This window comes from Octopus sinensis, linkage group LG6, assembly GCF_006345805.1.
Source record: "Octopus sinensis linkage group LG6, ASM634580v1, whole genome shotgun sequence".
Lineage (NCBI taxonomy): Eukaryota > Metazoa > Mollusca > Cephalopoda > Octopoda > Octopodidae > Octopus > Octopus sinensis.
The window spans coordinates 98469823-98497281 of record NC_043002.1 but is presented as its reverse complement, the minus strand read 5'-3'; the positions used below and the strand labels follow the sequence as shown (position 1 = coordinate 98497281).

General features: G+C 37.2%; 1 protein-coding gene across 2 annotated transcripts in view; it reads right to left on the bottom strand.

Moving 5' to 3' along the window:
* The window catches only part of LOC115212774 (semaphorin-5A), a 455488-nt gene that overhangs the window by 231869 nt on the left and 196160 nt on the right, over nucleotides 1-27459 (bottom strand). For both annotated transcript variants that reach the window (XR_004999783.1, XM_036504186.1), the window contains exon 3: nucleotides 2608-2660. The gene's annotated coding sequence lies outside the window, so the exon portion shown is untranslated. The remainder of the gene's footprint in view (nucleotides 1-2607; nucleotides 2661-27459) is intronic.

Here is a 27459-nt window from a genome sequence, read left to right as displayed (position 1 = left end):
TTATTATTATGTTATGGTTTTGCTTTAATTTATGAGTTGCACCCAAGTCTCAACCAGAGAAGTCAAGGGGCAAGGTTTCGCATCTGAGGATTATTGTTATTGTTCAGGTCACTGCTTGCAATCGAACATGGAATCTTGGGGTTAGTAGCCCGCGCTCTTAACCACTACGCCATATGCCTGTGGGCAATTATGGAGTGAATTTTAGGGCTTACAAATGTAATATTTTTTTCTATCCTTCCTTAATACCGGTTCCCGTATGCTGCTCATATCTGCACTCGGTCTGCTTAGGAGGTTGTTGTGTCCTAGCATATGAGCTGCTTCTTTTAGTTTTCATATTTTCCAGTAGTGTTCTCTGTCTATTATTTTAACTTCATCCCACAGGGGGAGGTGGTCTCCATTTTTCCATACATAATCAGCTATACCCGATTTATCAATATCCCCCCGTGTCACAGCTTTGCAATGTTCGTCTACCCTTATTTTGAGGGGGGCGGCATGTTTCACCTTTGTATAACCTACCACAGCAGCATCTGAGTTCGATTCCAAGCAGTGACCTGAACAATAACAATAATAACATTGAAAATTACCTTAGGAATGAGAACCCAGGTTTGAAATTTCCCGAAGACACCTGAAGACACCTTCCTGAAGAAGGCTGAAAGGTATATCAGCCGAAACGTTGCGTTAACAACAAACAAGATGAGGACAAATATCCGTCGAATGTAAATAGTGTAAATAATGTACATAATTCCTTATCTCTTAAATATAGAACATTATTATTATTCTTATTCAACTTGACTCAGGATTGATCTTATTCCTAATAGAATTTATGAGATAGTAGGTTACTACATGTCACCTTATGTATCCACACAATTTCAATAAGCCTATTAAGTGCTCCAAACTCTTCTAACAATCTTTCTTGCTCCTAAGAAGTAAGCCTTCTGTAGAAGCTCTGCAGGGTGATCCATTCCAATCTCCTTTACCTGTATGACCATGTCATCACTCACAGCCCCTAATGCACCAATTATCACAGCTACAACTTCTACAGATTTCATGATCCAAATCCTTACAATCTCAAATTGTAAGGGGTTGTATTATTATTATTATTATTATTGAGTGAGAGAGCATGCCATCAAAGTGACACTGGGGTAAAATATACGAAGCCCAGTATACCCATCATGACTGCCCGTCTGATATGTGCACGACATGGTGATCTCATATCAAGATAAACAGCGCATGAACTTGCAGGTGGGGTCCAGTTAGAATTTTCTTCAGGTCGAGTAACCCATCCAACTCAAAAGGTCCCTGAATAAGGGTTGTTTAAGGATGTTGAACGAAACACCCATGTTTCCAGAGGTGGATTATTCAAACCCCAAAGAATCCCTCTCAACACACGGCTATGATGCTCCCCAATACTTCTGCTCGTGATCAGAGATGCACATATCGTCAGCCACTAAGGAACATGCTCAACTGGTTAAGGTCAAACAACTGACAAGCAAATCTGTGGTACTGAGCAGAATATTTGCTGTAGCCCATCTTTTATACCAAAACAAAACAATGTACATGATAACACTTCTAATCAGTTAAGATCAGAAGCCATGAGAGCCACTGCCTGGTACTGCATTTATTATTATTATTATTATTATTATTATTATTCTTTAAGAAAAGAATATCTTTTGGCCATATCTTCTAATATTCTCTTAGTACAAGAAGCATAATCAGCTGAATTGACAGTAGTATACAGTATTAATTGCTAACATAGGAGTTAGGGAACAGTTGATTCAAATGCCCTCAATAGCTGAGAGTACTTTATTTCATAAATCTCAGAAGAAAGAAAGCACAAGTTTACCTTGGCATAATTTCAACTCAGAACATAAAGGGGTGATTTTAGTATAATGCATTGATCTGGAAGGTAAAAATGGTTGAAAAATATTTCACCCCTTTTTCCTAATATATCTTGAAAGGAGACAAAACTGACTATTAAAGGATACAGAACCTAGTGTATAAGAAAGAAGAATGAACAAATACAAGTGCGTGATGAACATGGAGGCTGACATTTGGATAAGAAAGAAAAAAGAAATGTGCCAAGTGATTCAAGTGGAAGAAACCTTCAGAAGAGAACAGCTGAATAAGAAGACAAGGGATGAAATGGTAAAGGTTGATCCAAAGAGGCTGTCTCTCACAAAGGAGAGATGACAAAGGACTACAACAAGTGGTGAGATGCGGAGCAAGCAGGGAAAAATGGGTGTAAAACTGATGATGATGCTGATGATGATGATGATAATGTCTTGAACTTAGAATCATTAGGCCTCAATTGATATTACAGAAAGTACCTATTCTTATAATCCCTCTAGTTTCTGCTTCATTCTCTAGAAATACAATAGAATCTTTAAAAGGAAAAATAGAAAAAGAAAATGACTAAATGAGCAAAGAAGATGGGAAAAAAAGAGAAAAAAAAATAAAAGGAATTTTATAAAAATACTGCTCATTGAAGCATTTCTAAACGAAACTAAAATGAAGAGAAAAAGTGTAGCTTGGTAGAAGTTTCTTAAACAATCATAGTTTGAAGTTAAGCGTAGAGTATATTATAAAGACGAAATGTTGCAAACTCACCTTACTGTGTTACGGGTTTTTGTCCAAACTTAGCTGCTGAAGTCAAACACCATCTGAAAGATGGGAAATAATGAAGTAGGTTAATTAGATTTCTGAGAGGGTTTTGAGTAGGTTTCCAACGCACAAGTAGTGGAAGGCTGTTAAGTTAGAGAATTATGTGGGACTTAATGTATTTGGCAGCATGCACGCACACACATGCACACACACACACACACACACACACACACACACACCACACACACACACACACACACACACAAATTTGTAAATACAACCATATACACATGAAACTATAATCATACATACAATTATACATGCATCTACAGAATATATAAATATTTACAGATACTCACCTATACATAAAACATATTTGAGTGCATACACACACACACACACACATACTTATACATACATATAAATATACATATGTATATATATGTGTGTGTGTGTGTGTGTGTGTATACATGCAAATCAAAAGTTACACACTTATATACCTATTGATAGTTTAACATTTTCATAGCTTCACAGACAGGAAAACACATATGTGCGAACACAGAGCCATTTCATCATACAGGCAAACATACATAAAAACGCGCGCGCGCGTGTGTGTGTGTGTGTGTGTGTGTGTGCATGTGTGTGCATGTGTGTATATACACGCACACATACGTGCTATCATTATGCTTACAATACACAAGAACATGGAAAGACAGTCACGCAATCCAATATTTAGATGCTAAGGATACAGCTGTGAACATACCTATACACATATACATGTTTATTATGGGTAAGAATAAGTAATGAGATGAAAGTCCAAGCAAGAGAGAGAGAGAGAGAGAGAGAGAGAGAGATACAGACAGACATTCAAACAGACAAACAGGCAGGCAGAGTGGGGATAAAGGCGAGTCAGAGGGAGTGATAAAGTGTAGTACTAAGAGTTGGGGGTAAATACAGTATCATATACAAAGTTAAAGAAAGAATATGAATGTATGTGCATTTATATGTATAAGTGATGACAGAGCAGGTGAAGAGGAAGTGATTCAAAAAGATGGTTGAGAAGAGGAAGAGATTCAGAGGGAAGTGAGAATAAGAGAAGGTAAGACGGAGTGAAAATGAGTGCAGTTTTGAATGACTATGTGAATGTGGGTAGTAAATGAGAGTGAAGAGGAGAGATGTAACTGGAAAGAGAGAGGAGAGAGAAAGAGAGGAGAGAGAGAGCGAGATGTAGAGGAAGGAAAGATTGAATTAATGAGTTTAAAAAGAGTTGTTAAATGACTAACAGAAGGAACAACAGTAAGATAGAAGTGGGGAAAAAGAAAGACTAGAAAGAGAAGAGCCAAAGAAAGAGAGGAATGAGAAAGAAATGTGGGTGTGAGTACACACACACCACACACACACAAGCGAAGACAAAGGCTGAGAGAGAAGGAAAGATTGAATGAATGAGTTTTAAAAGAGTTTTTAAATGACTAACATAAGAAGAGACAGTTGGCAGAAATGGAGAAAAGAGACTGAAAACAGAAGAACAGAGAGAAATAGACATACAAAGAGACATACAAAGAGGAAGACACACACATGAAATAAAAAAAAAAATACACAAATACACAGGCGCAGGAGTGGCTGTGTGGTAAGTAGCTTGCTAACCAGCCACATGGTTCCGGGTTCAGTCCCACTGCGTGGCATCTTGGGCAAGTGTCTTCTGCTATAGCCTCGGGCCGACCAAAGCCTTGTGAGTGGATTTGGTAGACGGAAACTGAAAGAAGCCCGTCATATATATGTATATATATATATATATATATATATATATACATTGTATATATGTATATATATATATATATATATATATGCGTGTGTGTGTTTGTGTGTCTGTGTTTGTCCGCCTAGCATTGCTTGACAACCGATGCTGGTGTGTTTACGTCCCCGTCACTCAGCGGTTTGGCAAAAAGAGACTGATAGAATAAGTACTGGGCTTACAAAAAGAATAAGTCCCGGGGTTGAGTTGCTCGATTAAAGGCGGTGCTCCAGCATGGCCGCAGTCAAATGACTGAAACAAGTAAAAGAGTAAAAGAGTACATACCAGAAAAAAAATACCCATACACACATGCACACAAAAACACACAGATTTATGTATTACAAGAATGAAGTGAATTGGGCAGTGAAAGCTGACTGAGCATTTAAGAAAATAGATTAGTTTTCAGGTTTATCTTCATCTGTGTTGTTTTATCTCTCAGCCCCTTGGAGGGATCATTTATTCCTGATTTGAACTTGAGATGTCTCATTTGACAGGAATAAAATACACATTTGTGTATAGATCACACAGACACACACACACACACACACACACACACAACAAACATCTACACTTGGCATATTTCTTTTACATCAATTTTGTTGGAAAAGAAGAGATTTGATGAAGAAATTCTTCAGTTTCTGACTACAAGACCAAATAAAGGAAGATTGTGAGGATACCAGATTAGAATTCCCTTCTCACAGCTAACTTAGATTACACATATGTTTATGTATATGCATACCCAACATGTATTGGATGTCTTTATGTACACATATGAACACATGATGAGTTACAGCACAATGTGTTTTCATCATAATTCCTGCCACAATATTTTTTTTTCCCCTTTTTTGAAAATGTGCTACGATTCCTAAACCCCTTGTTGCTTCATGATATGAGATATAATGGATTTAGAACAGTCTCTTAATAATAATAATAATAATAATAGAACAGTCACTTAATAATAATAATAATAATAATAATAAAAAATGATGATGATGATGATGATGATAAAAATGATGATGATGATGATGATGATGATAAAAATGATGATGATGATGATGATGATAAAAATGATGATGATGATGATGATGATGATGATGATGATGATGATAATAATAATAATAATAGAAGCTTTTCTATTGTAGACACAAGGCCTGAAATTTGGGGGAGGTAGAATACTCAATTACATCGACCCTAGTACTCAACTGGTACTTATTTAAATGACCCCAAAAGGGGTGAAAGGCAAAGGAGTCGGTTACATTGTCCCAAGTGCATAACTGGTACTTATTTCATTAACCCACAAAAGGATGAAAGGCAAAGTCGACCTCGGTGGAATTTGAACTCAGAATGGAAGGCAAAGAAGAAATGCTGCTAAGCACTTTGCCTGGCATGCTAAGGAGTCTGCCAGCTCGCAATAACAATGATGATGATGATGAGGAGGATTTCAAATTTTGGCACCAGGCCAGCAATTTCAGGGGCGAGAGTAATCTGATTACATCCACCTCAGAGTTTGATTGGTATTTATGTTATCAACTCTGAAAGGATGAAAGGCAAAGTCAACCTCAGTGGAATCTGAACTCTGAACATAAAGATAGATGAAATGCCATCAAGCATTTTGCCCAGCATACCAATGGTACTGCCAGCCTACTGCCTTAAATAATAATAATAATAATAAAATAATAATAATAATAGAACAGTCACTTAATAATAATAATAATAAATAATAATAATAATAAAAATGATGATGATGATGATGATGATAAAAATGATGATGATGATGATGATGATGATGATGATAGAAGCTTTTCTATTGTAGACACAAGGCCTGAAATTTGGGGGAGGGGGAATACTCAATTACATTGACCCTAGTACTCATCATCATCATCATCATCATCATTTAGCGTCCGCTTTCCATGCTAGCATAGGTTGGACGGTTCAACTGGGGTCTGTGAAGCTGGAAGGCTTCGTCAGGCCCAGTCAGATCTGGCAGTGTTTCTACGGCTGGATGCCCTTCCTAACGCCACTGGTACTTATTTAAATGACCCCCAAAAGGGGTGAATGGCAAAGGAGTCGGTTACATTGTCCCAAGTGCATAACTGGTACTTATTTCATCAACCCCCAAAAGGATGAAAGGCAAAGTCGACCTCGGTGGAATTTGAACTCAGAATGGAAGGCAAAGAAGAAATGCTGCTAAGCACTTTGCCTGGCATGCTAAGGAGTCTGCCAGCTCGCAATAACAATGATGATGATGATGAGGAGGATTTCAAATTTTGGCACCAGGCCAGCAATTTCAGGGGCGAGAGTAATCTGATTACATCCACCTCAGAGTTTGATTGGTATTTATGTTATCAACTCTGAAAGGATGAAAGGCAAAGTCAACCTCAGTGGAATCTGAACTCTGAACATAAAGATGGATGAAATGCCATCAAGCATTTTGCCCAGCATACCAATGGTACTGCCAGCCTACTGCCTTAAATAATAATAATAATAATAATAATAATGCTGAGACCCCTTTCGGTCATGACTGGCCGTGGGGTTGCACCTAGAAAGTTACCTTCCCAGGCACAAGTCCGGGCAAGGTTGTTTATGGAAGACCAGCAGTCGCCCATGCATACCAGCCTCCCCTCTCCATGCCACCGATGCTATCCAAGGGAAAGGCAAAGGCCAATTCAGCTTGGTACCTGTGACGTCGCAACTCATTTCTACAGCTGAGTGAACTGGAGCAACATGAAATAAAGTGCCTTGCTCAAGAATGCAACATGCAGCCCGGTCTGGGATTCGAACTCACAACCTCACGATCGCAAGCTCAATGCTTTAACCACTGAACCATGCACCTTCACATAATAATAATGATAATATACACATAAATGCTACAAGTGCAGACATGGTTCTGTGGTTTCACATACAAGGTGCCACAAAATGGAACTGTGTAGCACTTTGAGTAGGTATCTGCTACTAGACCTTGCAGATAAATTTGGTAGTCCAGAGCTAAAAATGAAATCTGTTATGAGTGTATGTGTGACACAGATATACACACACTCACATACATACACACATACACATGCTTCTAGGCATGAGTGTGTCAATGAGTTTGTTTACATCAGTCACTTATTCAAAAGTCACAACATTCACGCAATACACTGTTGGCATTTCTCCTATCAATAATTCACCTGCTTGCTTTGTGCCTTTAATGACATGCAGAAAAAAAGATCCCTTACATGAAAAAACAGGTAAAGACTAGCAAGAGGCATTGGAGGGCATCCAACTGTGTAACAATACCTCAATAGCATATTTATCTCCAGTGGTTCTTAAAGTGGGCAGTGGAAAGATCCAGAGGCACATTGATGAAAAGTAGGATGATAATGGGGTGGCCAAAATGGCAGGGTGATAGATGTAAAATATATGGCACGTAAAAAGCACCCACTACACTCGTGGAGTGGTTGGCGTTAGGAAGGGCATCCAGCTGTAGAAACATTGCCAGATAAGACTGGAGCCTGGTGCAGCCCCTGGTTTCCCAGACCCCGATCGAACCATCCAACCTGTGCTAGTGCGGAAAACGGACGTTAAACGATGATGATTAATAAGTTAATTAGATTTAAGTTTTATTTGTGAAATGCAGTTGTTTTGGATTTTCTGCAGAAAGTGGTCTATATTTGTGGTGGGGAGAGGGAGGAGTGCAAGGAATGTGGCCTGAGTGCCAAGGGGGTATTGGCCTTAAAAAATTTGGGAACCACTAATCCATGCCAGTATAGAAAAATGAACTTAAAACAAAGAAACAAATAGAAACTGGCAGCTTTTTTCTTTTAAAGACTCTGGTTTCAAGTAAATTCATGATTGCAATTATCACTCAGGGAAAAATAGAATCATTTTTTGAGCAAAGCTCAAACAGAAATTGGGTTTGTTGGAAAGCAGAAAATATGACTAAAGATTTATTATCAGATGACTGAGAAAGAATGAGAAAACAGCTTATCATTGACCTATAGTTACTGATCTAACAAGTATGGGGATGAGACGAGCCAATCATGATGATGATGGTGATGAAAACAGGTAGAAAGAAATTAAGGATGAGGTGACTCCTACAACAAGAGAGACCATGGAAATGGAAAAATGAAAAGATGCTATTGTTGTTAAGGTCTGATCAAGGAGACTTATAATGAAAGTCGTTCAAGCTAAGTTCATCATTTTATGTATCTAGGACTAAAAATCCTATACATTAAATGTGATCATTCAATACATAAGGTGGTACAGTGTGATTTAAGAAAGATTTAGCTGTTATTTCTAGCTGCCCAAAGATGTTGGTAGTATATCAGGTTTAGCATGGTTCCTGACCACAATGAAAATATTTTTAATGAGGTTGATCTTGGCATTGATAATGCCATTAATTGTTTGATGATGAGCATTGATAGTGCCATTACTTGTTTCATGATGATGATAATGACGATGATGATGATGATGTGTATTCACCAAGAAGCCACTGTTTTTAATACATTTTGTAATGACCTAGTGAATATAGAGTAACAGTAGAAAGAGCTATTTTGGTCAGTTGTTGGATAGACGTGTGGAAAGAGATATGTTTTTTTACACTTACATATATATATAAACACAAACTGCATATACACACATACACAAGCCGAAAAAAATGTTAATTTGCATGTGTTGTGTTTATGTATGTATTCTAATGAAAGAGCCATCAATATAGAAATACCAGAAAACTATTTTGGTCAACAAATGAGAATAGCCCCTCTTTCTCCCCTTCTCAATATGTACAGACACACACACACATATAATGTATATATATTGCGCAGATCTATTCAATAAACTTTAAACTTTTATGTATACAGACATACACAAAGAGAAAGGAATGAATACAATGTATATGTGTATGTGCTTTTCTAATCAATTGTTGTGATGCATGTATAAATAAATTTACATGGAATGTGTATGTACGTGTTTATACTTGGCTATTCACTGATGTAATGTATATATGAATAGTGATTAAGTATAATGTCTATATGCACACCATATGTATGTATAAACACAAAGCCAAACCCTGAGAGTAAGACTGAAACAATGCAGCGTGCATATGTACATGTGTGTGTATGTATGTGTGTGTGTGTGTGTGTGCATGCCTGCATATACAAATATATACGCACATATATTTATATACAGTTATATGTATTCATATATTACTGTAATGCATATGTGTGTGAGTGTGTGTGTGTATATATATATATATATGTGTATATATACACACACATATATATATATATATATATACACATATATATATATACACATATATATATATATATATATTATATATATACACACACATATATATATATATATCAGTAATGTGTGATAAAAGAAAGATTCTCTTTATGTGATAGTAATCTAGGAATTTGGTAAAATATGAGAGGAATAATTAGGAAAAATACTTTCAAAGAATATACAAATATATATAATACACACATATGCACATATATACATATACCCACACACAAACACAGACACACAAGTTTATATTTATATATATATATATATATATATATATATATATATATATATACATACAATGGATAGGTGTGTACTGGACCTCAAAAATGTGGAATACAATAGACAACGAAGATAATGAGTGAGAAGAGGGAGAGAGAAAGATAGTAAATGTGGATAGAGAAAGAGAGGATAAGATAGAGAGACTGAGTTGTTAATGATCTGGAGAAAAAGATAAGATAGAAAAAAGGTAAGAAGGTGAGGACAGGAAGAGGGGGAGGTAAATGTAGAGAATGAAAGAATAGACTTCAGATCCAATAGAGAGAATAACATGTGGAACAATGAGGGGGGGGTGGAGCAAAGGGGCATAGACAGAAAAGAGAAAGAGAGAGTTTTAGAGTATGTGAAAGAGAAATGAAAATAGAAAAAGATGATCTCTAAAATAGAAGTTTTGAGATGAGAGAGAAAGAGAGAGTTTGATAAAGAAACGAGGAGGTTGATAAAAAAGAAGTGAGATAGATGAGAGATATGGGAAAGAGAAAAAACTTATACAAAGCAAAAGTAAAAAGAGAAAGGAGGATGAGAGGAGAGAGAGAGAGAGAGAGAGAGAGAGTGAAAGAAAAGTGTGAGGAAAAAGATAAGATTGTAAAGACATATAGAAAGAAGGAAAAATGGAAAGAAATTAAAGGATGCAGGGTAGACAGAATAAGAGAGAGGAAGAGAGAGGGGTTAAGAGAGGGAACAAGGAGAGAGTGAAAGAGTATGAGAACAAGAAGGAGTAAAAGAGAGTGAGAGTGGAAGGGGTAAAAGAGCAGAAGTGCTGGAATGAGTATGGGTGGGGGTCAAAGAAAAGGAAAAGAGAATGAGAAAGAGGAGGTAGAGAAGGGAAAGAAAGAGTGAATGAAAGAGAAGAAATGAAGGAGAAGAATGAAATTGATAGCAAAAGGTCAGAATAGAGAAAAAGCTAATGAAGAAGAGCACAGAACATATAAAAATGCTAAAGAAAATGTAAAATACAGTAAAAAGAAGATACAAAATATAAAAGACTAAAAAGAAAAAAAATTAATCCAAAATAAATAAATAAATAAGAAATTCCTGTCCAGGGTGGGGGTCAGATTAATAGATGTAGTTAAACTGGAATAGTGGAATAGTAGGGAAAATTGCAAACGAAAACAAAACGGAGGGTGGGAGGAGTGACGGAAAAATAAAACTACAAAATAAATAGTTTCAGGGAAAAAAAACAAAAAAAAAGAAAATATATAGAAAAAGATAAAAATGTAAATAGAGAGAGAGAGAGAAGAAAAAAAGAGGAGAAAATAAAGAATGAAAAAGACTGAAGGATGCTATATCCATCTGTAGTAGGAATTCTTTATCCAGGCATCTTTAACAAATCTGCTATTGTATTTTATTCTCTTCACCTTGGAGGCATTTGTTTCCATTTCTGATGCCTGCTTTTGCCAAAAAAAAAAAAAATCTTTGTAGTCATCCGTCTGGGCTCAAGAATAATAGGAAAAAGGCTTGTAGAGAATATAAACATAGGAATGAGAAAAAGAAAATAAATAAATAAAATAAAGTCAGTGACTATGGAGCGGGGGGGGGAGCGGGGGGGAGGGGGAGGAGGAGGAGTGAAAACATGAATGATGATAATGATGGTGATTCTTATAAAAACAACATCAATAATAATAATAAGGAAATTTAAGAAAAGAATTAAGTAATAAAATGAATAAATGTAAGAAAAAATATTTCTAGCATCCTCCTCAAAAAATTTGTAAAGTGAATAAAAAAAAAAATGAAACAGAAGTTCAATCTGAAAATATTAAAGATTCCTCAAAAGGAATTTCTGGAATAAAAGTGTACTTAAGAATTGGCCTATTTTGCTTTAAATGTTTTTTCATAAATAATCTAAATGATTTTCAAAATATTATTGCTGTTACAAGCTGGTAGAATCATTAGCATGTTGGACAAATTGCTCAGGAGTGGCTGTGTGGTAAGTAGCTTGCTAACCAACCACATGGTTCTGGGTTCAGTCCCACTGCGTGGCATCTTGGGCAAGTGTCTTCTGCTATAGCCCCGGGCCGACCAATGCCTTGTGAGTGGATTTGGTAGACAGAAACTGAAAGAAGCCTGTCGTATATATGTGTATATATATATATATATATGAATGTGTGTGTGTGTTTGTGTGTCTGTGTTTGTCCCCCTAGCATTGCTTGACAACCGATGCTGGTGTGTTTACGTCCCCGTCACTTAGCGGTTCGGCAAAAGAGACCGATAGAATAAGTACTGGGCTTACAATAGAATAAGTCCCGGGGTCGATTTGCTTGACTAAAGGCGGTGCTCCAGCATGGCCGCAGTCAAATGACTGAAACAAGTAAAAGAGTAAAAGAGTAAGCAGTGTTTTTTTTTTTAAATGGATCTTTACATTCTTAGTTCAAATCTTGGCAAAGTCAGTTTCGCCTTTTATTATTATTATTTTTATTTTTTTTTTTCCAGAGTAAATAAAATAAACTAAGCAGTCAAGCACTGGGGTCAAGAGTATCAACTAATCCCTTTCTTCAAATTTACTAGCCTTGTGCCAGCATTTGAAACAATTATTATTAATATTATTAACAATAGGCGCAGGAGTGGCTGTGTGGTAAGTAGCTTGCTAACCAACCACACAGTTCCGGGTTCAGTCCCACTGCGTGGCATCTTGGGCAAGTGTCTTCTGCTATAGCCCTGGGCCGACCAATGCCTTGTGAGTGGATTTGGTAGACGGAAACTGAAAGAAGCCTGTCGTATATATATATATATATATATATGTGTGTGTGTGTATGTGTTTGTGTGTCTGTGTTTGTCCCCCTAGCATTGCTTGACAACCGATGCTGGTGTGTTTATGTCCCCGTTACTTAGCAGTTCGGCAAAAGAGACCGATAGAATAAGTACTGGGCTTACAAAAGAATAAGTCCCGGGGTCGATTTGCTCGACTAAAGGCGGTGCTCCAGCATGGCCACAGTCAAATGACTGAAACAAGTAAAAGAGTAAAAGAGTAGTTCAAATCTTGGCAAAGTCAGTTTCGCCTTTTATTATTATTATTTTTATTTTTTTTTTTTCAGAGTAAATAAAATAAACTAAGCAGTCAAGCACTGGGGTCAAGAGTATCAACTAATCCCTTTCTTCAATTTTACTAGCCTTGTGCCAGCATTTGAAACAATTATTAATAATATTATTAACAACATGCCACCTTCCTATGTCCTTTTAGCATTCAAGCTGGCCAGATCTGGCCACAAATATTCTACCTGTTTTAAGTTCAAACCAACCAGATTCAGCCTCTCACACCTACCCAACAATGTCATTCTAAAAATAAACAGTCATACTCTTTTACTCTTTTTACTCTTTTACTTGTTTCAGTCATTTGACTGCGGCCATGCTGGAGCACCGCCTTTAGTCAAGCAACTCGATCCCGGAACTTGTTCATTTTGTAAGCCCAGTACTTATTCTATCGATCTCTTTTTTGCCGAACCACTAAGTGACGGGGACGTAAACACACCAGCATCGGTTGTCAAGCAATGCTAGGGGAACAAACACAGACACACAAACACACATCCTCATCATCATCGCCATCATCGTTTAACGTCCGTATACCGCGCTAGCACGGGTTGGACACATATACATATATATACATATATACGACAGGCTTCTTTCAGTTTCCGTCTACCAAATCCACTCACAAGGCATTGGTCGGCCCGGGGCTATAGCAGAAGACACTTGCCCAAGATGCCATGCAGTGGGACTGAACCCGGAACCATGTGGTTGGTTAGCAAGCTACTTACCACACAGCCACTCCTGCGCCTATCATCGAAATTTTGAAGTTATGAGACAACGTAGGCTAAAGGGTTAACAAGATAGAGGAAGGAGATTTTCTCTGCTTGGTGACTATGGTGAAAGAGATTGTGAGCTGAAAGGATTAAGATCAGTCACTTTCCTTTTCAGTTAAGTCCTCTCAATTTTTTCACAAGTTCCATTCGGAATAGAATGGTAAAGGTGGAGAAGGAAACACACTCCTCCAGTAAATTTATTAAAAAGGGGTTGACTGCAGTAAAAATAGTTAGAGTGGATGGAATGACTCCATAAATAAATAAATACATTTATGGAATCAGACTAGAATATACTTCTTACTGATTTTATTGCTTTTCATGAGGATACATATATATATAAGTTAACTGCAGACGACAATTCCATAAAAGTAATCACTAACACAATTTTGTGAATATGATAACTTTAATTAACTATAACTATGTCCATGTAAAAGACATGTCAGATAGAATATCTTGAAGATTTTGTTCCAGCTTTCTGCATTCTGAGAAGAGAGTCAGAAATCCTCTCAATGACTATCATGTTGCAAAATACTGTAGTTGTGCTCCTACTTAACTATTTTAGATTGTAATAAATTTTTTTTCTTGGTAGACATAATCACTGTCAGGTTTAATATCACTGCATGATTGTTGTGTGCCTTTGTCTGTGTGTCTTAAGCTAAGTCCACCAAGTACACTGTGTTGCAAACATTGAGACCAGGTTTCTAGTTTGAGAATATTGAGATATTTTTTTCTTCTTCTTACATATCTTGAAAGCCCAATAAAAAAAAAGAATTGACAGTGATGGTTTTCTTCCTCTAAGACATAAAAATATCATTAAACCTTTCATATATGTATTTGCTTTAAGGCAGCGAGCTGGCAGAAACGTTAGCATGCAGGGCAAAATGCTTAGTGATATTTCGTTTGTCTTTACATGCTGAGTTCGAATTCCACCGAGGTTGACTTTGCCTTTCATCCTTTCGAGGTCGATAAAATAAGTACCAGTGAAACACTGGCGGACAATGTGATCAACTAGTCTACTCCCCACAAATTTGAGGCCTTCCTTGTGCCTATGTTGTTGTTCCTTCTCGAGCCACACCCAGCTTCCTGGTTTCCTTGGTGTATAGATTCCCCACCTGGATGGGAAGCCAATCCATCGCAGGTGAGCTACAAGATGCAGGAGGAAGGAGTGAGAGAAAGTTGTGGCGAAAGAGTCAGCAGAAGTTCCCCTTTACCTTCTGCCAGAGCCACATGGATCTTAGATATTTTGCTCATAAACACACACATCACCCAGTCTGAGATTTGAACCCGCGATCTCTCAACCGTGAGTCCACTGCTCTAATCCCTAGACCTTGTGCCTCCACCTTCTGCCTATAGTAGAAAGCATATATGTATTTGGCTTGCAAGATTCTTGAAGTGAAGTTATTAGTTGAAACAGATTTTGTCGTATCTTAGGAGAGTCATTATGCCAATAATAGACAAATCAACTGGTTCTAATTCGCTTGTTTATCATTATTAGTCAATTGGCTAACTTCTCAACTGATTAACTAATTCATTGTTTGATTAATCTTTTAGATAATCAATCACTCAGCTAGGTTTGTCTAAGTTCTTTTTCATCATTTTCAAACTCATCAATGCCATACCCTCTCTACTCCAAGTCTGCTTCAGGTTTGTCCGGTTCCTATGCATTATATTCAACTGACAATTTGTTACTTTAGTTACTTTAGGCCAGCAGAGCTTTGATCAAAAGTGAGTTGTTACTTTTTAGCCCCAGGCAGAATTATAATCAAAAGTATTTCTTGCATAATGTATGTGTCTTTTTATTTACTAGGGATTATGATGTCCAGTGTATCCTCAAGATGGTAGGTTGTGATTTCTGATGGTCATGTGTCTCCTAATTCTAGTAATCACATAGAAATTCCTTCATTTAATCTTTGAAAGTATGAGTGGCTGTGTGGTAAGTAGCTTGCTAACCAACCACATGGTTCCGGGTTCAGTCCCACTGTGTGGCACCTTGGGCAAGTGTCTTCTGCTATAGCCCTGGCCGACCAATGCCTTGTGAGTGGATTTGGTAGACGGAAACTGAAAGAAGCCTGTTGTATATATGTATATATATATATATATGTGTATGTGTGTGTATATGTTTGTGTGTCTGTGTTTGTCCCCCTAGCATTGCTTGACAACCGATGCTGGTGTGTTTATGTCCCCGTCACTTAGCGGTTCGGCAAAAAGAGACCGATAGAATAAGTACTGGGCTTACAAAGAATAAGTCCTGGGGTCGTTCTGCTCGACTAAAGGCGGTGCTCCAGCATGGCCGCAGTCAAATGACTGAAACAAGTATAAAAAAAAATGTGTATGTGTATGTATATATATACAAGTAATGAGAAGATGGGTTTGGTATAAAACATTATGGATGTACCTGATGAGACCCAGTCTGCAAAATGGAAGCAACACCTGTTGAACAGAGTTCAACATATAGAGAACAATAGTAGGACAGGTCGAAACAAACGCTGTACTGAATAAATTTTAATACCAAATCCAGCATCTCGTTACTTAATATAATTACCCCAACTGACACTGCAGAGTTCCCGAAGTAGATCCATCGGAAATATACTGTGACTGCAGACGACAACAGTAGCCTAAACTATGCCAGTGCACTCTACTCAACACTTAAACACTCTAATTGGCTTATCACTATTATATGTTGATTCGCTAGCTTCTGCACGCATTTTTTTTCTCTCCTTGTTTCTTTTCTGTGTATCTTTCTGTTGAAGAGCGTAGGCTCGAAATGTAAAAGACTTGTTTTATTTATATTCCTGAGTGCCATACTAATACAATTGTTTGTTTGTATTCCACCTGCCTTCGTCTTTTGTTTATTTTCATAAAGCTTCCCGTTATATATATATATATATACAAATATATATACATACATATATAAATATATATATATATACATATTTAAATATATATATACATCACATGACAAATGCTGTTTTTAAGAGATTATTGAGAGATGAATTGATATTGGAGAAATAGTACACATAATGACAGATTAATGAGAGAGGAAGGACATTGAAAGATAGAGTAAATAAAGGCAGAGTCTCAAGTGAAACTAGGAGAGCAACATCAGAAAAATGGTCTGAGGACCAGATGTATGTTTATCTTAGAAACATGAAAACATTTACTTTTTCTTTCTGAGAGGTCGAAACATCTGAAATCCAAGTGGATCTTCAGCTGTAAACACACACAACTTATATGATTGTATATCTGTCATCTTTCAATTTCTGTGGTCATGTATATCTCTCATCCACACTTTTTCTCTTACACTTCCCTGACATTTCGATGTCTTTCCTTGACTTTTCTGTCATTCTCTTGAAGTGGTAGGAAATCATTTTTCTCTTTTTCCTTTTTATTTTTTTACCATCAACTTATTCTTTCAACCTCTCAACCTTTCTGACTTCTAAGTTTCTCTTGTCTATCATTTCTCTCTCTCTCTCTCTACTTTTTATATCATCTTTTTCTCATACAGTTATATCTTCAAAGACACATGTACATAGATTTTCTCTTCTCTTTTTTCATCATTCCCAATCACAATGCTCTGAGACTTTACTGTTACTATTATCCTGGTCTTGTTTCTGGTTCTTTAACTGCCAAGTTCAAATCTCACCAAGGTCAACCTTGATTTCCACCTGTTCAGGATGAATAAAATAAGGTACCAATCAAGAATAAAGTTAAGTGTAATTAATTAGTCCTCTCTTCACAAAATTGCTGGCCTTGCACCTGAGTTAGAAGCAATTAAGTACTGTGCATTGGCAGAATTGTTAGAGCAGTATTCCTTTCAACCCTTCATGCTCTGAGCTCAAATCCAGCCGCAGCCAACTTTGTGTCCATGAAATAAAGTACCATGTAAGTACAGGGGATTGATGTGATTGACTGACACTTTCCCCGCAAATTTCTGGCCTTGTACCTGTGTTAGAAACAATTATTATCCTGGCTTTGTACCTATATTAGAAATGATTATTATCCTGGCCTTTTACCTATGCTTGTGATCATTATTATCATGGCCGATGCCAGCGCTGCCTCGACTGGCTTCCGTGTCGGTGGCACGTAAAAAGCACCATCCGAATCGTGGCCGAAGCCAGTGCCGCCTCGACTGGCTTCCGTGCAGGTGGCACGTAAAATGCACCAATCCGACCGTGGCCGATGCCAGCCTCGCCTGGCACCAGTGCAGGTGGCACGTAAAAAGCACCCACTACACTCACGGAGTGGTTGGCGTTAGGAAGGGCATCCAGCTGTAGAAACATTGCCAGATAAGACCGGAGCCTGGTGCAGCCTTCTGGCTTCCCAGACCCCAGTTGAACCGTCCAACCCATGCTAGCATGGAAAGCAGACGTTAAACGATGATGATGATGATGATGATGATTTTCCTTTTTATAACTGAGAATGAATATGTACAAAAGATACCAGATTTGAATTATATAGTATTTGGTCCTTCATGAACAAGATTACAGATAAATTTTTTATATAGGTAAAGAGTTACACATTTTTAGAAAGAGAAATAAGAATTTGTAAAGTCTATGTTTTCCTAAAAGATACTGAAAAATAAAATATCAACCAGGAAATTAAAAATGTTACTTAACGTGTGTGTGCATGGATGTGTTATATATAAAGGCAATCTTTACACCTAACCCAATGAGGTTGCTTTGTTAGAAGGCCGAACACTGCAGCAAACACCCTGAAAGATCCTCTCACACAGATGTTTGGTGCACAAAGGCATACACACTTACATCACTGGCAGACAAGAATCATCTCGTGGAGGCGCAATGGCCCAGTGGTTAGGGCAGCGGACTCGCGGTCATAGGATCGTGGTTTCGATTCCCAGACCGGGCGTTGTGAGTGTTTATTGAGCGAAAACACCTAAAAGCTCCACGAGGCTCCGGCAGGGGATGGTGGTGATCCCTGCTGTACTCTTTCACCACAACTTTCTCTCACTCTTACTTCCTGTTTCTGTTGTACCTGTATTTCAAGGGGCCGGCCTTGTCACTCTCTGTGTCACGCTGAATATCCCCGAGAACTACGTTAAGGGTGCACGTGTCTGTGGAGTGCTCAGCCACTTACACGTTAATTTCACGAGCAGGCTGTTCCGTTGATTCGGATCAACCGGAACCCTCATCGTCGTAACCAACGGAGTGCTTCCATCCATCCAGTGACTTTTCTCATTGCTGAACTTTTCCAAGATGGTCTAGTCTCTTACTTATTCAAACCAATAAAGGAAATTCTTCATTGTTGCTGGCTCTTTTAGGAAAAGAAGTCCATTCTCCTTTATATTTCACACTACTGTCGTAGATCATTAAGAAATCCCTTAGAGTTTACACATGCACAACTGAGTCAAGTAGAATTATGTCCAATTACTAACATGTGATCTATGAGCTAGCAATTAACTTAGAAGAAGAACCATATTAAAAATGGTAAAACTGATATAATTTATGACAAGGGACTAAACTCTGAACACTTCAAGAGTTGGCTGAGAATTTGGTTGGATGTGTGTGTTCTTTACAGTAAAAGTACACCTGAAATCTGTTTAACTAATGAGCCATCCTATCAATAGGATAATTTAATAAGGGTGCAGAATCCAAGAAGAGCTGTGGGAAGAGTAAATTGTAAAGATGTTGGCAACTTGACAGACCATATGGAAGAGATTAAATTCCTCTTTTGCATGCTCTGAAGATCCTTCTTTTCATTCTTATGTATGATAGCAATATATTTAGATATAATTGTGTGTGTGCGTGTGTGTGTGTGTGTGTGAGTGTGTGTGTTTTAGGCTTATAAATGTATAAGATTCTGTACAAACACCTATGTAAAAAATGAGTTTATATAATAATTGTATGTGAACAATAATGTATAATAGATGCACATGTTTATTTATAGATGAGCGTTGGCATGTATATACATAATAACTTGAATGTTTGTGTGTGTATTTATAGAAGAAATGTGAATAATAGTGATTGTGTGTTTATATGAATGAGTGTGTGAAAGTATGCGTCTAAGTTATATTAAGACATCAGCACAAGGAGTATGTTGAACACAAAAATCATAGTATCAGAACATATTCACACATGTGTGCGTATATGTTGCTCATATATTATATATTTAACTCATAATGTGTATGTTGCGCATAAATATTATGTATTTAACTTACAGTTAAATATATATATATATATATATATACTTTTATTTTAAGCAGCAGAAAATTCAACAAAATCTGTTACTCTGAGTTTCTCGTTGCCGTTCATCAGACAGTTTTTGCTAGCAAAAACTGTCTGATGAACGGCAACAAGAAACTCAGAGTAACAGATTTTGTTGAATTTTCTGCTGCTTAAAATAAAAGCATATTACTCTACCACTGGTATTTGAGTACTCTTTTTTCCACCTTGTTTCACATTTATGTGTTTACTCCGGTATATATATATATATATATATATATATATATATATATATAGTACTCAGAAAAGGCTGTGTGATTAAAAATAGTCATCTTTGGTGTTAGGATGGGTATTTAACAGACGTATGATGATGATGATGATGATGATCTTAATAATCATGTAGATCAGATCCAGTCCCAGTACACAGCACTCTCTTTACTCTTTACTCTTTTACTTGTTTCAGTCATTTGACTGCGGCCATGCTGGAGCACCGCCTTTAGTCAAGCAACTCGACCCCGGGACTTATTCTTTTTGTAAGCCCAGTACTTATTCTATCGGTCTCTTATTTTTTTTTTTTGCCGAACCGCTAACTGACGGGGACGTAAACACACCAGCATCAGTTGTCAAGCAATGCAAGGGGAACAAACACAGACACACAAACACACACACATACATATATATATATATATATATACGACAGGCTTCTTTCAGTTTCCGTCTACCAAATCCACTCACAAGGCATTGGTCGGCCCGGGGCTATAGCAGAAGACACTTGCCCAAGATGCCACGCAGTGGGACTGAACCCGGAACCATGTGGTTGGTTAGCAAGCTACTTACCACACAGCCACTCCTGCGCCACAGTGGACATCTTCTACAGAAGCCCCAGATTGACCAAAGCCTTCAGAGTGGATTTGATGGGTATAAACTGTATGAAGTTTAGTTTGTGTGTGTGTGTATGCATGCATGTATATCTGTGTGTGTGCATGCATATGTGTGTGTGTGTGTGTGTGCATGCATATGTGTGTGTGTGTGTGTGTGTGTGTGTGTGTGTGTGTGTGCAAATGAGATCATACACTTTGAAATTTCACTGCTTAGCTTGTCAACACCTCAGTGAAATGGTGGTATAACATTTACATTCCAGGGTAACATTTCAACTGGTTGCACTGTACTTTAGAAGACCTTAAAAAAAAATTACAGTAAGGGTTGACAACAGAAAGAGCCTCAAGTTGTAATAGCCTCCCACAAATAAGTCTCCAGCCAACCCATGCAATCATGGTAAAACAGACACTGAATGAATGAATTGAAGGATTCAATACTACTGTATGAAACACAGGAATATTAAGAAGAATGAAAGGAAAACTACACTTTTCCTTTCTCATGAACTATAAGACTTCAAGGGACAGTTATTTCAAAACTCTGCTATCTTTTCATAAATCTAAGTATTGTTATAAAGATAAGATAAGTTTGTAAATTTAAGTTTCCCTATAAGAATTAAGAGGAACATGAATATTATGACACTAATTGCCATACAAATGACTTCTTTGTCATTTTATCTTAAAATTATAAAATGGAATAAGTTTCTATTTTTGCGATCACTGAACTAAAACAGTGAAAGAAAACTGTATCTTAGATGTTAATATTTGAAGAATTTCAAATAAGATACACGAGAACTGTGAGAACAAATCTTGTTTGAAAATCTTTGCGTTTATAATCCTAATAGAGGCATAGTTTAGCAACTGTTATGGTCTTGGGTTCAATCACACTATGGCAAGTGTCTTCTGCTATAGCCCCAGGCCGACCAATGCCTTGTGAGTGGATTTGGTAGACGGAAACTGAAAGAAGCCTGTCGTATATATGTATATATATATATGTATATATGTATGTGTATGTGTGTGTGTTTGTGTGTCTGTGTTTGTCCCCCTAGCATTGCTTGACAACCGATGCTGGTGTGTTTACATCCCCATCACTTAGCGGTTCGGCAAAAGAGACCGATAGAATAAGTACTGGGCTTAGAAAGAATAAGTCCCGGGGTCGATTTGCTCAACTAAAGGCGGTGCTCCAGCATGGCCGCAGTCAAATGACTGAAACAAGTAAAAGAGTAAAAGAGTAGTATTTGGTTGTGAGAATTAGAAACTATATGAAAGTCACTCATGTGGGCTGTTTCCTATTTTGTAGGCTGTAACCATAATCCCATCACCTGGTTTAACACTATCACCTGGTCTCTGGATGCTTTTATAGCAATACCCTGTTACAAGAACTCAGTTCAGGCCTCAGGTTTGAAGATTACTTCCTTCTTTCTGCCCACCTTGTAAAGAGTTAATGAGTTTTACCCTTTTTTCTGATTAACCCTTTTGTTACCATATTTCTGTTGAGATGATCTGTGTTTCTTTCAATTAATTTAAATATAACAAAGAATTTAATAAAATAACTTAGTTATCATTCAGCTAGTGTTAGGAACATAAATTGTGACTAGGGTTTGGTGGAAGATTTCAATTCAAAACTTATAAAAACAAGACATTTGTACTCAGAGCCAGAGCCAGTTTCAGCCAGGTTGGTAACAGAAGGGTTAAACTAACAAAATAATGATGCTAGGAACTTTCAATAATTCCTTTTTAAAGCCTAAGAGGCGTTGGAAGATGGGCTGAAACTGAATAACAAGGTATTTTTGTGTTCACAACAGGAGGGAAAGCAACATTAACACCAATAGAATCTGAACAGAAAAATTTAAAGCATTAAACAAGATACTAGATTACTCTGAACAAGTATTGAACATCAACATCATCATCATCATTTAACGTCTGCTTTCCATGCTAGCATGGGTTGGACGGTTCAACTGGGGTCTGTGAAGCCAGAAGGCTGCTTCAGGCCCAGTCTGATCTGGCAGTGTTTCTACGGCTGGATGCCCTTCCTAACGCCAACCACTCCGTGAGTGTAGTGGGTGCTTTTTACGTGCCACCCACACAGGTGCCAGACGTAGCTGGCAGACGGCCAGGAATGGATGGTGCTTTTTACGTGCCACCGGCACAGGGGCCAGGCGAGGCTGGCAATGGCCACGAATAGATGGTGCTTTTTACGTGCCACCGGCACGGAGGCCAGTCGAGGCTGGCAGCGGCCAACGAACGGATGGTGCTTTTTACGTGTTTCAGGGCATTTACTGGACTTGACCAATGTTGTAGTAGAAACCTACAAGATTAAACACATTAGTATGTGTAAAATGGAAGCTGTATAGCTATATCGTAAATTGCAGAACAACAGAGCTGCTGCTGCTGGTAATAAAGGATAAATAAAAGAGTAGAAGGCATAGAAGGGGGAAAAGAAGAGATGAGGTGATCAGACACTGAAGTTCAATCAAAACTACCTTATTCAGCATCTTATGAGTGTCAGGCTGCCAAACCCATGGGGGTACTCGGGAGCATTTCACTTTGCCTGATTCATACTTCAGATTAGCTCAGTGAAAGTAACTAGGACTTCTCAGAAAATAAGAGCAAATTTGTGAGGACAAAAGTTGACTTTCTCCAATTTCTTTGATATTTTAATAGTGTGTGTGTGAACGTGCACACGTGCATAGATGTGCACATGCATGCACACATGTGAATGTATGCACGTATGTGTGTGAGCATGCAGGTGTGCATGGGTGTGTGTGTGGGCACACGTGGTGTTTTTGAGAAGAAAGGTATCTTCATGGACCAAAGAGTCTGTAGAAAGCAGATTCAGAAATGAATATGCTATTGCTTATGTGTTTCAATTTTTCAGAATAGTCAAAATTTGGGAGGGATTTAGTACAATGTCCATAACTTTATATAATATAAAGTTTACATCATTTAATTTGTGAGATTCTGATCAGGATGTTAATTTAAATATGAAAACTAGAACTAGGAGTCTGGCACAAGCTAATATTAAAAGGATTTTGTAATCTGTGATGAGGAGTGAGACAGAAACTAGTGGGAAAAGGCAAAGATAATACTATTAGAGAGAGAGAGGTTGAGACTGATAGACAGACAGACAGATAAATAGAGAGGGAAAGAGAGGAAATACTAATTCGATAGTGCATATGAGAGAGAAAGAGAGAAATACTAGTATTAGACAGACAGACAGACAGAGAGAAAGAGAGAGAGAAATGTTACTATTAGATAGAGAGAGAGAAAGAGAGGGTTCTCTATTTCAGTGTGTGTATGAGAGAGAAAGGAGGCGTGAGAGAAAATGGGAGAAAGGCAGAGATATTACTATTAGATTGATACAGAGTGAATATCATTAAAGTGTGTGTATGAGAGAGATAGAAAGAGAGAGAGATAGAAAGAGAGAGAGAGAGATTAAGTTAAGGACACTTGGAGAGCAATTATGTGTGCAACACATCACTTTCATGAAGAATAGAAAAGAACATAATAAAAGAACTGAAAAAGGAAAAAGTAAAACAAGAAATGAAAAGGGAGAGGGGGGGGGGACAGAAGTCTTTAGAAACAAAGGAAGAATAAATTATGAGAGGAAACAATTTAAATTTCTGAAGAAAATGTGAAAATGTCTTACAAATATTTAATTTTTTTGCATAAAAATGCCAAAGTATTTTCAAGTTGTCGTTAACCATTTTAAAATTTATTTTTCTTCACGTTGTACTTCCATTTTATCATGTGGATTTGGATAGCTTTGCATATTTGCATATATTTTTTAAAAATAATAACTTCATAATCTTTCTCACTAACCACAAGAATTATGCCATGCTTCTCTTTCGCCACCATTCACCCATTATTTCTTATTACTTTAACACCTCTGCACAGCAAGTGAAGGAGTTTAATGCACTTTGGGTATGAATACAATGCAATTATTTTGGCAGGCTTTCAGTTCATGTCTTTCGAATCTTTTAGTCCAATATCTTAACAAATCCTCCACCATTTCCAAATGCAACAAATTTTATGTATTTTTGTACCTAATCTGTTTACCTGATTATGGCACCATGCTGTGAACAAAATTCTATAAAGCACACTTGGTATTTGTTCTTACGGTGAATCATGTTAATTTAAAATGGTCAGAGAAATAATGAAAATACAATTAAATTCAAATATGATGAGAAATACATCCATTAAAAGTATGGTGCTGGAAGTGTAATGATGCTTGCAACAGCCATGTTAGCAATTGCCACATTAACGATAATAATGTCCATAGAAATTACGCAAGTAATAAATGTTTCAGTTGTTAATCATATGAAATGTGTGCTTAACTTCTTTTAGCATTTCCTGAGCTGAGGGATAAGGATAGCAAGGGGTGGTTCTGGCAGTTGATATTTAATTTGAATTAGTAAGGTAATAGATGAAGCTAATAATAAGCAGTGATAATGTTCCAGAGTTATGCAGTTTTGAAGAACATGAACTCAGAATTCAAGACATTGAAAAAAAAAAAAAAACCTGGTAAGTAGCTTGTTTACCAACCACATGGTTCCGGGTTCAGTCCCACTGCGTGGCACCTTGAGCAAGTGTATTCTGCTATAGCCTTGGGCCAACCAATGCCTTGTGAGTGGATTTGGTAGACAGAAACTGAAAGAAGCCCGTCGTATATATGTATATATATATGTGCGTGTGTGTGTTTATGTGTCTGTATTTGTCCCCCTAGCATTGCTTGACAACCGATGCTGGTGTGCTTATGTCCCCGTTACTTAGCGGTTCGGCAAAAGAGACCGATAGAATAAGTACTGGGCTTACAAAAGAATAAATCCTGGGGTCGAGTTGCTCGACTAAAGGCGGTGCTCCAGCATGGCCACAGTCAAATGACTGAAACAAGTAAAAGAGTAAAAGAGTAAATGAAGGAAAGAAGAGAATGCATCTTGTTAACCAGCATTGAGTTAGCAATAATTGAGCAGATTAAAATCCAAGGCATACCAGCCATGACCATCCCACAATTTTTAAGCATTGCACATCTCGGATCACATTGTCCAATATGTCCTTCTGCTTTGAACATGCTAGCTTATGTAATTAGAGAGAGATGTGGTTGCTATTTCTAGTAACTGCTTAGAAGTTCTTTCACAATGATTTTATGTAGGGGTTTAGAAGAGCAGTGTTGTTATAGTAGTGGTGAGCAAAATGGAAAGAAAGCACCATTTGATACTTGGGTAAAGCACCAAAGTCACCGTGCTGGCACCACATAAAAAAGCACATGTTAGTGCCACATAAAAAATCATCCATGCAGTTGCAGTATAAACAGTACCCAGTCTAGTGCCACATAAGAAGCATCTATGCCGGTATCACGTAAAAAGTTCACTCAGACTGGAAAGTGATTGGCATTAGAAAAGGCATTCAGCTGTTAAACAATGCCAAAATAGAGAACTGGAGCCTCGTGAAGCCCTCCTGTGAGAAATGAATGCTAAATGATGATGATGACAATGATGATTAAATCTACTTATTAGACAAATAGATCTGCAAAGATAAATTCCAATGAAGTATGAATACTTTACAGAAAACAAAAAAAAGGGACTTTATCAACAATAAAAAAATTCAGGTTAAAAACCCTGTTAGAGACTATTATATTTGGGAATAATAAAATTGAAACATTTATGGTAAGAAAAATCAGATTGACAGCACATTATTAATTATTCGTGTAATTAAAATGAGAAAATTAGAACAAATGTTGATTTTTTTTTTCAAGTACTTTGGAAGTCATCATCATTCTATAAAGAATTAAGGAAAGATGACATTGAAAATAATTACTTTTCTCTTGGTGATGACTGAGTTATAGTCACACAAACACACATACAAATGAACATGCATACAACACACACATGTACACACACACACACACGTACACCATGATAATAGTCATGAAAAAATACATTTGCATACTCAGAATACAAATGTACTTGTTCCTGTGTGTGTTCTGGTCATATTTTCGGCGAGTGCCATTCTATAAAATGTTATGCCACTTGAGACAAGATTGAATAATAGTTGCTTGGAATAGCGGTAATTTTACCCTAATCATCTTTCTTTAAAGCAGAGAGAAGATAAAATATGAAAAAATGTGAATGAAGTGGTTGTCATTAACATCTGGTAATACTAACAGGAAGGCAGCTGAGATATTAATTAGAGCAGATGTGGTAAAAAAAAAAGGAGAGCAATTGTTTCTTGTCAACATAATTAGACTCATAATAACCAACTTGGCAGTAACAATTACGTCCAAAAGTTCAACAGTATTTCCTTACATCACCATAATCACAAAATCTCAAGCTATATACTCATCATTTGCTATGGGATGTAAAAACTTAACCTTCAGATGCCAACCCTTCAAATTCTGAACTTAAGTACTGGAGTTTTGCTATTAAGAGTTCTACTTCAATGTAGAACTGTCAAGAGCATAAAATATTTTGATCTAAACCATCTGCAGCCATCTTAAGAATTTTCACCTTCTTGTCTTCCTACCATAGTTACCCATTTCCACCTGCTATTGTCTATTTCCTTATTCACTGGTCTCTAGTTTCAGTTGGAAAAAAAACGTGTGTCTGTGAGAGAGGGAGAAAAATCGTATGATGTTGTTTAGATCCATTAACCCTGAGTAAGTAGATCTA